Source organism: Rhinopithecus bieti, unplaced genomic scaffold (genome assembly GCF_001698545.2).
Source record: "Rhinopithecus bieti isolate Rb0 unplaced genomic scaffold, ASM169854v2 scaffold_3858, whole genome shotgun sequence".
Taxonomy (NCBI): domain Eukaryota; kingdom Metazoa; phylum Chordata; class Mammalia; order Primates; family Cercopithecidae; genus Rhinopithecus; species Rhinopithecus bieti.
Window position 1 is genome coordinate 913,643 of NW_016804227.1, and position 16,768 is coordinate 930,410.

The 16,768-nt window shown below is 39.5% G+C and overlaps 1 protein-coding gene across 6 annotated transcripts in view; it reads left to right on the top strand.

The window, feature by feature from the left end:
• Positions 1-16,768, top strand: part of ST7 (suppression of tumorigenicity 7) — a 282,529-nt gene that overhangs the window by 145,557 nt on the left and 120,204 nt on the right. The gene's annotated exons all lie outside the window — the stretch shown is intronic.

Sequence of the window (16,768 nt, forward strand, 5' to 3'; positions counted from 1 at the left end):
CGGCATTGCACTCCAGCCTGGGTGACAGAGCAAGACTCTGTCTCAAAAATAAATAAATAAATAAAACCATCAAAATAGAATATTGTGCAAAATCAAGATCAATAGAAATATAGCTTTTTTTTTTTAATGTATTGACATGGATTTTGACAATTGTAAGGTTTTTTCCCCCTTCATCTTCTTTTCTTTCTAAATTTACATTTATTTATGCATTGCTTCCTTTAAAAAAATCCCAAACGTGCCAAAAAGCAATATGATTATCATTTGTATGGCTCTATTACCTTATCTTTGTAACAGTTGCAGGTGTGCTAAATCGTAACACCTGAAGTAGTTATTTTTAGTGGCCTCAAATGGGGACCATCTAAACTCAATGGTACTACTCTAATAGAATTAAGTGACCTCTAAGGCAAAAGAGGTTTTAGAAAAGCTTTTTTTCTCTGTACCCATATACTTGTGGTTAAATTATTATAGAAACAAGCATAAGAAAAATTTTACAGAGTTGATGTTAAGAAAAATGGATGATAGAAGAAAAACAGAAAAGCTTTAGAGAAGGGCGCAAACATGTGGAGCAAAGAACATCAATGGACCTAGAATATTGGTGGATTTCAGAAGCTTGAGCTTGTAAGGAGCCACAGTAAAAAGGTGGGAGAAATGTATGCAGGAACAGAAACCTACAAACAGAGGAGAGGGATGATGGCAGTGTGGGGAAGATCTTTTTGTGTGCAGAAAACATCCAGGTTCATCTTGCTTTGCTGTGTCATATGGATTGCTAAACTTGTGGCATGAGATGTTTAAAGTTGATGTTAAACGTCCTCCCATACATCTCCATTCTAAGTTGCAGGGTCCCACTCTTTTCCAGTTAATGCCCTCACTTTAACAGTAGACACCTGATGAGCCTGAGCATGTACCTTTCATTGCACATCAGCCACTCACATGATAAGAGCTTGTGTCTGATTTTCCACAATTTCCAGCTGTTTCTCTGCAGGAGCTAAGACTCTCACTAAGGGCACTCTTAGAAGATTCCAGGCTCAGTATGTGCTTCTGGAGCCAGGAGTTAGAATCCCTGTGTTCATTGTTTTCTTTCATGACCTTGTCCAGTGAACTTAGGAGCAACCAACCAACTTCATTATATTCCTTGCTTCTCCACATATGGTCAAAGGTATTATGTGTAGAGTTGCTAAACTCTTTGCCTCTCAAGAGTGGTGAATCAGGAGTATCAAATGCATTTATTTTGCATAACTCTCTAAACAGTTCATGCCAAGGATGGTCAGTATTCTCCATAGTATTAGAAGTAGAGTCCTTAGCGTTTTTGGATCTAATTTTATTGAGCAGCCAATTCCAGAAACCCCAAAACCAACTAAAGAAATCTATCCTTAAAATTCTGTTCCTCTAGAACTACTTCTGGTACTAAAAGTTTGTTTTGGATAAGAGGAAATCGAAATAGAAAGCCCAGTGCTGGCTGCAAAGACCAACCCAAGTTGAGGGGAAGCATATTAAACTTCCTCCTTCAAATTGGTTGAAATAAGGTATATGTGATAATTTATACCATGTCACCTCTTAAATACTAATCAGTTCACCTGTATGTGTCTCTGAAGTTTTCCCTGTTCTTTAGAGACATGGGAAAAATAAAGACCCTGTAGAAAGTGGCTCCATAAAGCTATAAAGCTGGTCACTAATTTATTCCATGTAAGGACTGTATTTTATTCTGAGATTGTGTCCTTCTTACTTTTTAACGTTACAATGTTCTTCTGAAATGATGGTGATAGTGTATGGTAGTGCTATTTTACTATTATTACTTTGCAAAGAAGAATATAGCAGCCCCACACTGGTCTTCACATTTGTCGGGGGGCGGGGCACGAACTCTTTGCTTCAGAGAACAACCACCTCAAAAATTTACTTCTACTTAACCTGTTGAGGAACAACATAAATTGTCCAAATGGGAAATAGTAAAATTATTTGAGTCTGACCTAGTGCAATGAATGGAGAAGAGAAAGGCTTTAGATAATCTCTTCAATCTAGGGGATTGAGGGCAGAGGAAAATCTGAGAGAGGATTTGGTGGAGGGAAGCCAGCAGAAACTGTTTTGCTAGAAAACCACAGAAAAAATTGTGGTAAGTGCTGAGGGTATGGGAATGAATCTCTCACTCCAACGGTTTCTGACTTTATTAATTAAAAAAGATTTTCATTAGGAGGCAATATACTTACTATTTAGAGCTAGGTAAGAAACTTTATTAATATATTGAGAATTACATGATATCCAGAGAGGACAAGGAGTAGATAGAAGATAATAGAGAAAGTAATGAAAAGGGGAGATCAGTTTTGGGGAGACAGGTGATAGAAGAGAAAACCATGAAAAAGGAAGAAGTCAAGTGAGCCCTGTTTGCAGACAACATGATTTTATATTTAGAAAACCTAAAGCCTCCACCAAAATGGTTAGAATTGATAAACGAATTCAATAACGTTGCAGGATACAAAATCAGCCTACAAAAATCAGTAACATATATGCTAACAGTGAACAATCTGAAAAAGAAATCAAGAAAGCAATCCCATTTACAATAGCTACAAAGAGCATAAAATACCTAGGAGTTAATTTAATAAAAAAAAGTGGGCCGGGCGCGGTGGCTCAAGCCTGTAATCCAGCACTATGGGAGGCCGAGACGGGTGGTATCACGAAGGTCAGGGGATCGAGACACATCCTGGCTAACACGGTGAAACCCCTCTCTACTAAAAAAATACCAAAAATTAGCCGGGCGAGATGGGTGGGCGCCTGTAGTCCCAGCTACTCGGGAGCTGAGGCGAGGAGAATGCGCCGTAACCCCGGGAGGCAAGCTTGCAGTGACCTGAGATCCCGGCCACTTGCACTCCAGCCTGGGGCGACAGAGCGAGACTTCCGTCTCAAAAAAAAAAAAAAAAAAAAAAAAAAGTGAAGGATGTATACAAGGAAAACTATTAAACCCTGATGGAAAAAAATTGAAGAGGACACACAAAAAATGGAAAGAGATTTTTTGCTCATGGACTGGAAGAATTAATATCATCAAAATGACAATACTCTGCAAATAAATTTACACATTTTATGCAATCCCTATCAAAATACCAATCACATTCTTTACAGAAATAGAAAAAAAAAATCTAAAATTTTTATGGAACCACAGAAGACCCTGAATAACCAGAGCAATCCTGAGCAAAAAGAACACAACTGGAGGCATCACACTACCTGACTTCAAAATATTTTACAAAGTTATAGTAACCAAATCAGCATGGTACTGGCATAAAAACAGACATGTAGCAATGGAACGGAATAGAGAGCCCAGACATAAATCCACACATTTACAGTCGACTTATTTTCGACAAAGGCACTGAGAACATACGTTGGAGAATGGACAGTCTCTTCAGTAAATGTGCTGGAAAAACTGAATAACCATATGTTTAAGAATGAAGCTGGACCTCTATCTTTCACTATATGCAAAATCAAATAAAATGAATTAAATATTTAAATCTAAGACCTGAAACCATGACACTTGTGAAAGAAAACATTGGGGAAATGCTCCAGGACATTAGTCTGGGTAAAGATTTTTTGTGTAAGACCTCAAAGCACAGGCAGCCAAGAGCAGAAATAGACAAATGGGATTATATCAAGCTAAAAAGCTCCTGCACAGCAAAGGAAACAATAAACTGAAGAGACAACTCATAGAATGGGAGAAAATATTTGCAAGCTATTCATCTGATAAGAGATTAATAACCAGAATATATAAGGAGCTCAAATAACTCAATAGCAAAACCTCAAATAATCTAATTATAAAATGGGCAAAGATATGAATAAACATTTCTCAAAAGAAGACATGCAAATGGGCAACAGGTATATGAAAAAATGCTCAGTATCGCTAATCCTCAGAGAAATGCAGACCAAAACCACAATGAGCTATCATCTCAATACAGTTAGAATGTCTTCAAGTGATTCTCTTGCCTCAACCTCCAGAGTAGCTGGGACTACAGGCATGTGCCACCATGCCCAGCAAATTTTTGTAAGAAGACAGGGTATGGTAGGTGCAGTGGCTCACGCTTGCAATCACAGCACTTTGGGAGGCAGAGGCAGGAGGATCACTTGAGGCCAGGAGTTCAAGACCAGCCTGGCTAACATGGTGAAACCCTGTCTCTACTAAAAATACAAAATTAGCCAGGTGTGGTGGCACACGCCTGTAGTCCCAGCGCTCAGGAGACTGAGGCAGCAGAATCACTTAAACCCAGAGGGCAGAGGTTGCAGTGAGCTGAGATGATTCTACTGCACTCTAGCCTGGACAACAGAGTGAGACTCCATCTCATAAAATAAAACAAAACAAAAACTAGATATAACAGAAACTGGTGAGGATGTGGAGAAAGCAGTACTCTTGTACACTGTTGGTGGGATTGTAAATCAGTACAGCCACTATGGAAAACATGGATGTTTCTCAAAAAGCTAGAAGTTGAGGCCAGGCGCGGTGGCTCAAGCCTGTAATCCCAGCACTTTGGGAGGGCAAGACGGGCGGATCATGAGGTCAGGAGATCAAGACCATCCTGGCTAACATGGTGAAACCCCGTCTCTACTAAAAAATACAAAAAAGTAGCTGGGCGAGGTGGCGGCCGCTTGTAGTCCCAGCTACTCGGGAGGCTGAGGTAGGAGAATGGTGTAAACCCAGGAGGCGGAGCTTGCAGTGAGCTGCGATCCGGCCACTGCACTCCAGCCCGGGTGACAGAGTGAGACTCCGTCTCTAAAAAAAAAAAAAAAAAAAAAAAGCTAGAAGTTGAAATGGCATATGATCCAGCAATTCCACTACTTGGATATATATCCAAAAGAAAGGAAATCAGTACATTAAAGAGATACCTGCAGTCCCATGTTTATTGCAGCACTATTCTTAATAGCCAAAATTTAGAATCAATGTAAGTACCCATCAATTGATGAATGGGAAAAAAATATGTGGTATATATTGTAGAGATGAACAGAAAACTTCCCCTTCACCCTTGAAAGGTTGACAGAAAAATCAACTGACAAATGACAGATTAATAAGAGAAAAGGCGTAAGAAATTTATTATTAACGTACACAGGAGAACTACAGAGTGATTGCCCAATATCTCAGTGGGGTTAAGAAGCTTATATATGATCTTGAGGTTACAGAAAGATTGGGGTCTTGGATACTGGCAAAACAAGTTATGGTGGAGAAGCAAGTTGTGGGAGGGGGGAAAGAGGAATTTTGTTGAGAGCAATACATGATTACTAGGGAGAATGATTGGATCAGGGAACAGATTAATTTGTAAATAATTCTCTTTGGAATTTGAATATTCCACAATGGAATGTTTTTCAGTGATAAAAAAAGAATGGAATTCTGTTATTTGCAGCAACATGGATGGAACCAGAGGTCCTTATGTTAAGTGAAATAAGCCAAGCACAGAAAGACATATATTGCATATTCTCACTCATATATGGGAGTTTAAAAAGTAGATCTCAATGATACAGAGTAGATTGGTGGTTACCAGAGGCTGGGAAGGTCATGCAGGCTGCAGTGTACTGCACGCTACACAGCTGATTGTAACCTTGACCTCCTGGGCTCAGGCAGTGCTTTGTCTCAGCCTCCCAAGTAGCTGGGACCACAGGTGCGTGCCATCATGTCTGGCTAATTTTTTAAATTGTTTATAGAGATGGGGTCTCCCTATATTGCCTAGGCTGGTCTTGAACTCCTGGGCTCAAGCAATACTCTTCCCTTGGCCTCACAAAGTTCTGGGATTACAGGTGTGAGCCACCATGCCTGATTGAGATTGATTAATAGGTACAAATATACCAGTTAAATAGAATAAATAAGACCTAATGTTTGACAGATTGCTAGGGTGACTGCAGTTAACAATCTGTTGTATACTTCAAAATAGTCAGAAGAGAATAATTTGAATGTTACCAGCACAAAGAAAAGAAAGATAAATTTAAGGTAGTATATATTCCAGTGACCCTGATTTGATCTTTACATATTACATGAAGGTATCAAATTATCAACTATACCCTGAAAATATGTACAGATATTATGTATCAATTTTAAAAAGCAATGGGGAGAATCAGGGATTGTTGATGTGATGGGACTTTGGTCATTCATCCCTAAGCCATTCATTTTTCAGAGGAGAAAATCGAGACTAACAGAGAAAGAAAAGGAAATGTTTTATCTAAGCTCATGTGGTTCGTCTGTAGCAAAGCCAGGCCTAGAACCTAAGTCTTCGTGTTCCTACCTTAATATTCTTTTTTTTTCTTTCAAAGCTTGTTTATTTTTATTTTAAATTTTATTTCAATAGGTTTTTGGGAAACAGGTGGTATTTGGTGAATAAGTTCTTTAGTGGTGATTTCTGAGATTTTGGTGCATCCATCCCCCGAGCAGTGTACACCATACCCAACGTGTAGTCTTTTATCCCTCACTCCCTTCCCACTCTTTCCTCCTCTGAGTCTCCAAAGTTCGTTGTATCATTCTTATGCCTGTGCGTCCTCATAGCTTAGCTTCCACTTATGAGTGAGAACGTACTTTTGGTTTTCCATTCCTGAGTTACTTCACTTAGAATAATGATCTCCAATTCCATCCAGATTGCTACAAATACCATTATTTCATTCCTTTTTATGGTGGAGTAGTATTCCATTTTTAAACTTTTTTATTATAATCATTCTTGCAGGAAGTAAAGTGATACCGCAATGTGGTTTTGATTTGCATTTCCCTGATTGTTAGTGATATTGAGCATTTTTTTCATGTTTTTTTGGCCATTTGTATATCTTCTTTTGAGAATTATCTATTCATGTCTTTAGCCCACTTTTTTTTTTTTTGAGACAGAGTTTTCGCTCTTGTTGCCCAGGCTGGAGTGCAATGCGCAATCTCGGCTCACTGCAACCTCTGCCTCCCAGGTTCAAGCAATTCTCCTGCTTCTGCCTCCCAAGTAGCTGGGATTATAGGCATATGCCACCATGCCTGGCTAATTTTTTGTGTTTATTAGAGACAGGGTTTCACCATGTTGGCCAGGCTGGTCTGGCCAACTTCTGACCTCAGGTGACCCACCCGCCTCGGCCTCCCAAGGTGCTGGGATTGTAGATGTGAGCCACTGCATCTAGCCTTTAGCCCACTTTTTGAAGGGATTTTTTCTTTCTTGCTGATTTATTTGAATTCCTTGTAGATTCTGGATATTAGTCCTTTGTCAGATGTGCATATTATGAAGATTTTCTGCTACTCTGTGGATTGTCTGTTAATTCTGCTGATTGTTTTTTTGCTGTGCAGAAGCTTTTTACTTTAATTAAGTCCCATCTATTTATCTTTGTTTTTGTTGCACTTGCTTTTGGCTTCTTGGTCATCAAGTCTTTGCCTAAGCCAATGTCTACAAGGGTTTTTCCAATGTTATCTTCTAGAACTTTTAGGTATCAGGTCTTAGATTTAAGTCTTTAATCCATCTTGAGTTGATTTTTGTATAAGGTGAGAGATGAGGATCTAGTTTCATTCTTATGTATACATGTGACTTGCCAATTATCCCAGCACCATTTGTTGAATAGGGTGTCTTTTCCACACTTTATATTTTTGTTGTGCTTTGTCCAAGATCAGTCGACTGTAATTATTTGGCTTTATTCCTGGATTCTTTATTCTGTTTCACAGGTCTATATGCCTGTTTTTATACTAGTACCATGCTGTTTTGATGACTGTGGCCTTACAGTATAGTTTGAAGTCAGGTAATGTGATATCTCCAGATTTGTTCTTTTTGCTTAGTTTTGCTTTGGCTATGCAGGCTCTTTTTAGGTTCCATATGAATTTTTTGGATTTTTTTTCCCATTCTGTGAATAATGATGGTGATATTTTAATGGGAATTGCATTGAATTTGTAGATTGCTTTCGGCAGTATGGTCATTTTCTCAATGTTGATTCTACCCATCCATGAGGATGGGATGTGTTTCCATTTGTTTGCGTCATCTGTGATTTCTTTCAGCAGTGTTTTGTAGTTTTCCTTGTAGAGGTTTTTCACCTCCTTGGTTAAGTGTATTCCTAAGTTTTTTTTTTTTTTTTTTTTTTTTTTACAGCTACTGTAAAAATGGTTGATTTCTTCATTTGATTCTCAGCTTGGTTGCTGTTGGTGTATAGCAGGGCTACTGATTTGTGTACATTAATTTTGTATCCTAAAACTTTGCTGAATTCATTTACCAGTCCTGGGAGCTTTTTGGATAAGTCTTTAAGATTTTCCAGGTATATGATAATGTCATCAGCAAACAGTGACAGTTTGACTTCCTCTTTACCGATTTGAATGCCCATTATTTCTTTCTCTTGTCTGATTGCTGTGGTTAGGATTTCCAGTACTATGTTGAATAGAAGTGGTGAAAGTAGGCATCCTTGTCTTTTTCCTGTTCTTAGGGGAAATGCTTTCAACTTTTCCTCATTCAGTATAATGTTGGCTGTGGGTTTGTCAGAGATGGCTTTTATTACCTTAAGGTATGTCCCTTCTATGCCGATTCTTTTGAAGAGATAAATAAAATTGATAGACCATTAGTGAGATTAAGCAAGAAAAGAAGAGAGAAGATCCATATAAGCTCAATTAGAAGCAAAGTAGGAGATATTACAACCGATACCATAGAAATACAAAAGATAATTCAAGGCTGCTTTGAACACCTCTACACGCATAAACTAGAAAACCTAGAGGAGATGGATAAATTCCTGGAAATATACAACCATCCTAAATTAAACCAGGAAGAATTAGAAAGTCTGAATAGACCAATAACAAGCAGCGAGACTGAAATGGTAATTAAAAAGTTACCAACAAAAAAAAAAGTCCGGGACCAGACAGACTCACAGCTGAATTCTATCAGACATTCAAAGAAGAATTGGTACCAATCCTGTTGACCCTATTCCAAAAGATAAAGAAGGAGTCTTTCCTAAATTATTCTGTGAAGCCAGTATCACCCTAATACCCAAACCAGGAAACAATATAACAAAAAAATAAAACTACAGATCAATATCTCTGATGAACATAGATACAAAAATCCTCAGTAAAATATTAGCTAACTGAATCCAACAGCATGTCCAAAAAGATAATTCACCATGATCAAGTGGGTTTCATACCAGGGGTGCGGGGATGGTTTAACATATGCAAGTAAATAAATGTGATACACCATGTAAACAGAATTAAAACAAAATCACATGATCATCTCAGTAGATACAGAAAAAGCATCTGACAAAATCCGGCATCCCTTTATGATTAAAAACCTACCTTAACATTCCTAAATAGAGTGAGGCAACTTCAGACTGGGAAAATGCTTGGTAAATTCTTACTAAATATATACCCAAAACATGGCAATCTTTTAGCATATATGTTTTGTGGGGGGAGAAGGAGAAGGCATTACAAGTCTCCCTCGGATAACTATCATTTACATTTACAATAATATTTTAACATTTTCATTCAAAACATCTTGGAAATATTTTTTAAATAAACAGATAGGAAAAAAGAACTTTTCTGGATACAATTTCATACTGAAACCAGTAATTCACTCTGATGCTGAAAGGTAGGCTTTTGTTTGTACATTCCTCCCCTCAGGGGAAGGTCACTGAAAACTGTTACCTACTTAGATGATGTCAGGCACTGATCTAAAGCACTTTGCATGCTAACTCATTTACTCTTCCCCACAGTACAACAAGGTCATTGCTTGATTGTTTCCTTTTTACTTACGCATAGCCTCAGTAGGTAGAATAGGCCAGTTAGTAACCTGCCTTAGGTCACACAGCTAGCAATGGAGGAGCAGGCTTGGAACCCAGGCCATCTTGTGCAGACAGCCTGCACCCTGTCACTCATTTCACTGCCTCTGTGGTCAGCTCTTTTTCTAGCCTGCTGTACAAATGGTAGGTCTGGACTTTATTCTAGCAGTAGCGTGGTGTAGATTCACAGGCTATAAATTAATTACCTCAGTGTGGGTTGTTTCCTTTCACTCTGGTAAGCTAGGCCTAATCTTTGTTTCCTTTTTTAACTCAGAGATGGTGAAGCCCCAACAGCAATAAAGGGATTTCCCTAGAGCATGGCCACCTTTGCAGATCTGGGCTGGTGAGGTTTTCTGTCCCCCTGCTGAGCCGGATGATCATTGCTGGGCTATCTTATGGTACATTTGCATTGCAGCATTTTCAGGAAGCAGAGGATACTTCCAACTGAAAGGAAACTTTGAGCAAAAGAAAACCTCTCCTGTAGGAAAAATTTGACAGGTCTCTCTCAAAATGCTGGTCTGTACTGAGAGCTAAGTAACTACAGTGTGTACAGCTTTAGGCTCCTGCTTTGGAGCTTGTTGACATGCCTAGCGTTTAGGGACTCAGCTTTGCCAGACCTCGAAATGAACCCAGGGTAAGGTTTCTATTCAGTCACTATCCTTTTCTGCTGAGTGCATTTCAGGGAGAGGCAGCACTGAGGTAAAGGATCAGGTGCCCTGCAAAATAACTGTGTGCATGGAAGTGCTTAGCAGTTTGCTTCCTGGCCCTAGGGAGACAATTACCTAACTGATCTCCCCTAAGCAATGTTCTAAGAGCCTACTATGGACATTTAAAGTATAGGGCTGACCCTGGGGAAATTGATTATTTGGGGGCCTCACAATTTCTATGCTGGAGACTGAAATTATCAAATTAAATTGAATTTCTTTGGAAAAGAGAGCTAAAACAAAACCCTGGTATTTCCTCTGTAAAGAAAAAGTCAGTTAACTGAAAAAATATACAATGTGTTTAAAAATAAACAGGTGTATATTTTATGAGATATCCCTAATACTTCTTAGTTCACAAGTTGAAAGCTAGCAATGACTTTGTTATACCATCTAGCTCACTCTTCCCTTTTAGTTCCTGTGCCTGTACCCATCCATCCAGCTTTTTCCCTTACTGAATTTCAAGATACCCCTGTGTCTGCTTGGCACAAGCCTTTCCATCCCAGTCCAGTTCCATCCACAAGAACTGCACCTGTCATCACAGTCTAGACCTGCCAAGTTAGTCTTTTATCTGCTAGCAAAGACATGCCCAGCCTCTGCAGGCAGTGTTTATTTCAGTGGAGAAAATCTCTGGATTTTGCTTCGCTTTTGGGAGTGGAAGGTGGATATGTGCAGAAAATGCTTGCCTTAATTATCTCAAAATGTGATAGAATGCATAAAATTCTATATGTTGTATTGACATTTATACATAGATTCCTATATCCCTATTAAAATGTGTGTGTATGTATTTCATTGGATACAGGGATCAATACACATTTTAATAGGATACAGGATATGTATATGTGTGTATAGGTATATAGATATACATATATGTACATATATGTATGTGTATGTGTGTGTGTGTGTGTGTGTGTGTGTATAAAACAGAGATATTTTTAAGAGCCATCCAGAGCATAATTTTTAAAAGTCGGAATCAAGAACAGGAAATGGAGAAAATCAGAATGATAAAATAATTTGTTCATGGATTAAATGTAAAAGAAGTGTGTTTTTGGGAAAGTGGTAGCAGATGACGATTGAATAGGAATGAGTTATAACAAAAGATCTGTTTATTGAATTATCACTCCATGCCAGGTGTACTATATTAAGCACTTTGCATATATTATTTCATTTAATTCTGATTGAAATTCTGAGTGGTAGGTATGACCAGTGTCTTTATATTGCTAAGTATAAACAGACACAAAGTTTAAATAATTTGGCCAAGATTATATAGCAGTTAAATCATGAGATTCAAACCCAGTTCTCTGACCTTGCATTCCATCTCCTCTTATTCAAAAGTAAGAAAGCAGAGTTGAAGATTGCTGTGTCTCCTTTCACCCCTTTTTCATCCATCTCAAGAACTTGAACTGCGCTTCAGGTAGCACTTTAATTGATAGGCATATGGATCACCCAAAATGATGGTGATTCTGGAACAAAGAGTGGAAAAAGACGCAGGGAAACTTATTACAAGGGCTCCTGGGGGGTTGGGGTGGGAAGTAGCACATAAATGTCAAGCTGTGTCATCTCTGAAGCACCTTGCCTCTTGACTCTAGAATAAAGAATGAGAGAGATGCTGTGAGGGCCAGATGGCTGGGGAGCCTGCAGACAATGAGAGGAAACAGGCTCATTTAACCTTGTGAGATTACAGCTTCTTGTGTTCACCACAGAAGTAAATGATCTTCTGCAGGAGACCCTGTGTCAGGCAAAGAAAGTAGATTGATACCTGTCGTGGACTGATTGTGGACATGAGCATTTGGGTAGAACAGATTAATGATAAGATATGGCAAAAGTGAAGAAGGTCAATGAACTAATGGCGGATAAAGGGACAAAACTGCCATTTTGGCTTTTTCAGCTTACATTTCAGCACAAATTGAGAGACTTGAAAGTCATGTAGTTGTAGTAAATCAGTAAAGACCTAAGGACTAGGCATTCAGAAAACTTGTGACTTACCTAGGAAAGTTTGCTAGGTAGGGATGGAGTGAAGACTAGAATTTAAATTTCCAACACTCTGCCCTAGCATCATTCTGCCTCTCATAAGGTTTGCCTGGGAAGGTGGATAGCAGCAGGGTGTAGCGGTTGATATTTTCATTTTAACAGATACACAGAAGTGGGTCAGGTAGATAAGAAAGAGAGAGTGGGGAGAGGGAAAGAGAAAAGAAAAAGGAAAAGAAAGAGGGAGGAGGAAGACTGCAACCTTCTTTGGAGGAAATATTTTTTTCTTTTTCCAATTGGCCATGGGTTAGTCCAGATTTGTCCAGCCTAGAACATAGACCAATACTTAGCACATTTATATTTTATTTGTGTGATCATTTATTGTTTTCCTTCTCTTTAGAATAGAAGCATCACGAAGGCAGGAAACATATCTGTGTTTTTGTATACTACTGTACACAAAATGCCAGCATAAATACTTAGAAAATATTTGTCAAATGCACATAAGATCCAAGGAATGAATAAATTAACTGACTGCATCAGAATTATCTGGGAACTTGTTTAAAATGATAGATTCCGAGCACCACCCAGACAAACTGAACTAGAATCTCTAGAGGAGGGACCTAGAGGACAGCTGGCAGGGCTTGGGGTGAATGACACAGGCTGGCTTTTCCCAATTCTCAGTGGTCTCCATGGCTTTGCTCAGGAGAGTTACCCTCCCTTTTAGGCCACAGTGGTTAATGCTGCGGTGGAAAATCTCATCCTGTGAACTTAGAGACACTGAGGTGGGGATGGACCATTGGCTGTTGACCTTGAAGAGAGCCTTACTTCCCTGTGTTTTCTTAAAGTCTTGGCAACAGGTGGCCAGAAAGGCAGGTGGAAGGGCAGGATGCCAGTTTACATGGCCCCCGCAACTGTTTGGGGAACAGGTGGCTGAGGAGGGATTGACTGAGATCTAGGAAGCAGGAGGCCAAGACCCACTCGGTTGCTATTCCATATTCCTAAACAAAATATACAGAAACCAAGAATGTAAAAAAAAAAAAAAAAAAAAAAAAAGTTTTATCTGTCATAAGGAATTAGGAAGGACTTTGAAAGAGTCAATATGGTAAAAAGAATATACTTTAGGATCAAAAAAGAAACTAAAAATGTTACAGGTATTACTGTAACACATGCCAATTGCCTAGGTTTATCTTCTTAAGCCCAGATAATCCCCTTTTGCCAAAAAAAAAAAAAAAAAAAAAAAAAAACACAACTGTTTACCACCAGATATATTTTGAAGACTTAGAGCAGGTGTTGGTTTGGCAATCTTTCTATCTAGGAGTAGACTGCCATAAAGTTTCATATTCCTTCTTCAACCTCTACCATCACTGTATCTATCCTCCTGTGACATCATTGTAATTTTTAAGAAGCACTTAGCCAATTTCAAGCTTTGACATATTTCGATTTCCCACGGGTTTAATGGCATTGGTGTGGAATTACTGTGCTTTTGCTGTGTGGAAATCTGGAAGCATTTTTGAGTGTGATAATGGGGCATAGGGAAATTCCTAACGCATGAAATGTTTTATATATAGAAAATACAATTCAAAAGAAGAGGAGGACTTACTGGATAGGAAGAATCTAGGCATCTTGAGCAAAGACTTTCAGGTCTGCAAGATTGATGGAAGGGCCTTGTTTATTGTTTCTTTGTCAGATTTTTGTTCCCTGCAGGTAAACATGAGACAAGTTTGAAGCTTAGGGCAGCTGGAAACCTGGGTCTCTGCCCCCATCTCCCAGCCCCAGTACTCCTTGGCTATCCTCTCTGCTTCTGTCAAATAATAATGAAGGAACTCACTGGGAATTGGAGACTGGGTCCTTGCCAAATGTATCTTTGTTTTAAATATGATATGGGCCCCGAGTATAGCTTCTGGCCCTTCTGCCTTGCAAGATATAGGTCCAAACCTCTTCCTCAGCCCTCATTCCCAATTTCATCTCCACCTCCCTTATTCCCAGCAGATAAACCTTACCTGCACCTCCACTGAGATCAGTGTCACCCAGTTTTTATCCAGTTATTGCCTTCTAGCCTGGGAAACAGCTCATATCACGCTCTACTTTCCAAAACAGAATGTCTCCCCCTGTTCATTCTTTCTCTTTCTTCCTATCTTAGAGCAAGAAGTGGTTTTTTTTTGTTGTTGTTGTTGTTTTGTTTGTTTGGTTGGTTTTTTGAGACGGAGTCTTGCTCTGTTACCCAGGCTGGAGTGCAGTGCTGCGATCTCGGCTCATTGCAACCTCTGCCTCCTGGGTTCAAGAAATTCTCCTGCCTCAGCCTCCCGAGTAGCTGAGATGACAGGTGCCCACCACCATGCCTGGCTAATTTTTGTATTTTTGTAGAGATGAGGTTTCACCATGTTGGCCAGGCTAGTCTCGAACTCCTCACCTCAGGTGATCTGCCCGCCTCAGCCTCCCAGAGTGTTGGGATTACAGGCGTGAGCCACTGCGCCCAGCCGGTGGGTTACTTTTTAAAGGCAGAATAGATGTGCTTCCTACTTGGCATCATGTCTCTGGGTAATTTGTACTCTTTCCCACCATCAGTTTCTCTCTCTCCACTGGATTCTTTTCCCCTAACACAAATATGTGTGAGTCTCTCATTTTCGTAAAAAACAAAATGAACACAAAATCTTTTAGTGATCCTGCTGTTTATTTAGACAATCTCCCATTATGTCAACCAGGCTAGCCCTTATCATCCATCCAGTCAACCTTCCAACTATCCTTCCATTCAGTCTTCTAGTCATCCCTCCCTTTCTCTCTCCATCTCTTCGTCCAACATTAACTGAATGCTTACAATGACCTTATTTTACACATTAGAAAACTAATCCCCAAGGAATCAAGAAAAGCAACCAAGGTCACATAGCCCAGCTATCTAGTTTAAAGGGGTTTTGCCTTTAAACTAAATGGTAAGGTCCCTGTTGACTTCCTCAATCCCAAACCCGCTTGATACTTTTTATTCTCATCTTACCTGACCCTCTTAGGGGAAGAGCATGAATAGGAAAAAAGCACAGGAGAGGTTTTTAAGACTATGAAATGCATATTTATATTTTAATTTTTTGGTTATCTGTCAGACTAAAAACTGTTTCGTTCCACTGTGACAGGCCCACTGAGCTACTAGCATGTCCAAGAAGTACTATTAAAATCTAAATTTGTTTATGAGAGCTCCGCTGTTTACATTGTAGGTATGCACCAGGGAAAAGAATTCAAAGTGACACCGAATATGTGAGCATTAAATAACACCATCTGCCCATTTGGATCTGTGCAGCTCTTTTAAAATACTGTGAGGTAATCGCCCAAAGCCTGACATGTTTCAGAATAAGGGAAAGATTTTTGTGTTAAGACCCTAGATGAGGACACTGTGTTTGAAGTTTCAGAAGGTTTTGAGTTCTTCCCTTCTTTCTTTCCTAGTTGTTCATTCAATATTTATTAGAAGGACAGGGTCCTTTTTTATTCTAGTGTCCCTGGTACACAGCAGAGGTCCATCTTTGTACTTGTGTTCTCTGTACACAGCAGGGGCTGTACTATTGCAGGGATATGACAGACCTGAGAAGGCCCTCCTTTTTTTCCCCAAACAGCTGCATGAATAACCCAGTCTTTACTGAAGTCTGTTATTACTGCATTAGAAATACTGGGTCGAAGGTCTATCACCTATTACAAAGCAAATGTCCAGTTAATACAAGTCATTTTTACCTTAGGATGAGTAATCTGGTCCCAGTTGATAGACTACTTCTGGATTGGTTTTTATAACTAGGAAAGCACAGAGGGACAGTGTCAGAGGGCACTTGGAAGTAAAGATTCGAAAAAAGGAATGATAGGCTACATCTGTCCATTTACATGAAGCAACAGAGCTATAAAAAGCCTTGTTATAGGGCTTTGGTAAGATAGTGACAGAGAGTAGGGGCTTCTGGCTAAGTGACTATTTAATTAGCTATGAGACTTTGGTCAGGTCATTGTACCTTGATGGGTAGTTCTCATTCTGCATCTGTAAGGGGACTCTATGTAGTCCTTTAAGGTCCTTTGTAGCACTGACACTTTATGGTTCTGCTGGAAGAACTGAGAAATCTGAAGAAAGCCAGAGTTTGTGTGTGTGTGACAGGTACGGGCATGTCAGGAGCCTGTGAGAGGTATTATGGATCTGTGACATAGACTTGTAGTGGCAGGGGCGAAGTCTGTAATCCTGGAGCACTGCTTATGGTTGGTGTGGAACATGTAGTGCTGTGTGATGGAATCAGTGAACTTATGACTGGCAAGTGCTCCAGCAGCACAATATAGAAAGCAGAAAAATGACTTGGGGCAAATAATTTTCTGGGTCCTTTGGAGTCTTCTCTTCTAATAAAGGCAAAGCCATGAATCTATTGGGGGCC